Genomic DNA, 1,972 nt, shown 5'->3' on the forward strand with positions numbered 1-1,972 from the left:
ATAGATGACATAATAAAATTCAGCGTCCAGAAGATGAAAATACACAGGAAAATGATTGCCAGTTGAAGTATGTTATCAGAGGAGTGGTTGAATCTTGATCCCCTGAAATATCCTGGAGGACTGCAAGCCCTTTTAGAATATACCCATTAGCTGAATTGAAGATAAGAGAATAATAGCAGAGTGACTGCCTAAAAAGTAATGGCTTGTGTGCAACCAGTGGCCCTACTAGAACCTTCCACTTTCAACCTTGACATTTTAAACATGAAAATGAAACAATTATTATTATAAATGTACTCTGTAACTTGTTATGGATATGTGATTTTCCAACAATAAACGTAAAGAAACACTGGAATTATCATTTCCCCTGTAACTCAAAACTGGTGTATTGTGGATGTTTTTCATGACAACTTGTACCGTTGCACCCTCTTGTGGTGTAAATAATAGACTTTAAATGCCTAAAATATAGCTTTGGAAGGAAAAGGGAGATGATAACTTAAATGACAAATTTTCAACGGTGATTTTTTTATCAAGGCAAGTTTATAATAAACTAACAGCAATAACAACTGCAGTTTATAATTTTATCTGAAATATGTTCAAGTGTTGTCTTTTTCAGTATCATATGATAGCATCAGTAATTTTCCTTGTATATTTTTGCAGTAAAAGTGCAAAAATCCTACCTGTTTTTCAAGCATCACTTTAGTTATCTTGTGTGCATATTAAATACTTTGAGATGCCAAAGGAAAATGTGAATTTCACAACTGCATAATAAATAGCTGTATTCTCTCACCTTTACCTCAAGGTCATTTGCCTTTAATATTGTCACTATAGGTGCATAAATCTATTTTAAGTTTTTTACTGTCCAAAATTATGAATGCATATTTATTTAATGTAATTAGAAATGCCTAATGCATGCAAGTAACAACCTGCATTATGTCACTTTAATAAAAGTGTAATTGGATTTATTTAGGCTTAGCATATACTTCTTTTTTTTTTTTAACCTTAAAGTATTAAAACTGTTAGAATGGAGATATTAAAATAGATAAGGTGAGAAATGCTGAAGTCTCTTGGCTTCATAACTGCCTTCCAGCCTCCAGCCCTTTTTTCTTACATCTTGAAAGTTCCCCAGTTTAAGCAAGCCAAACGCTACCGCTGTGGGCAGATGGTAGAGAGAACATTGCTACAAAACCTGCCACTCAAAGTGTAACAGATGACTGTAGCTACAGAAAATTGTCCCTTTGTTCGTTTTGCTAATGAGTGTCCTCATTGCCGCAGGAGCCTGAATAGTTAATGACGTGCAGTTCTGGTCCCTGGCAGGCGGTGGGGCTGCAGCTAAAGGCTGCCTCGGTAATGTGCAAAGTCCAAGTGGAGAAAGTGCTGTGTGAGGTGTTTGTATCCTTTCATTAAAACACTAAAGGACTACGGATACACTTGTAGTTGTGGCACCGTTTAAAACTTAGTCACGCGATTCGTTCAATCGTTTCGGCTTACTTTACGATAAACTCAAGGTTCTTCTGCGAGCATCGGCTGTTGCTCAAATACTGCCGGAGGAGAGGAACAAATGGACCTCAGCCTGTGAAGAGCTGTAACAGCTTCTTAGAAGCTCGCCGGAGATCCGGAGTTGGTTTTGCAGTGGGCTGAGCAGACTACAGCCTGAGCAGAGTTAGTTAACACTCCAATATTGCACGTGCTGTTCTCCCAGCACTGCTGTTTCCTGAGCTTGGTACAGCTTCTCGAAACAAACATGCCATCTAGTAATTACCATGTAAGAATAATTTTAAGTTTCTTGCTGTACAAAGATTGTTTAATGTGAAATGCTGTTGAAACATTTTTCATGACTTTATGAAGACGCCTTGCATTCTTAGCAGTAATGTTTTTACTAAGAATACTTGTTCTTTAAGTGAAATTTCTTTAGTAAAGGATGGAGAAGCACAAGCTTGCATGAATTACTTTTCAGAATGCTTCACTTTTTATT

This window comes from Meleagris gallopavo, chromosome 6 (genome assembly GCF_000146605.3).
Source record: "Meleagris gallopavo isolate NT-WF06-2002-E0010 breed Aviagen turkey brand Nicholas breeding stock chromosome 6, Turkey_5.1, whole genome shotgun sequence".
Lineage (NCBI taxonomy): Eukaryota > Metazoa > Chordata > Aves > Galliformes > Phasianidae > Meleagris > Meleagris gallopavo.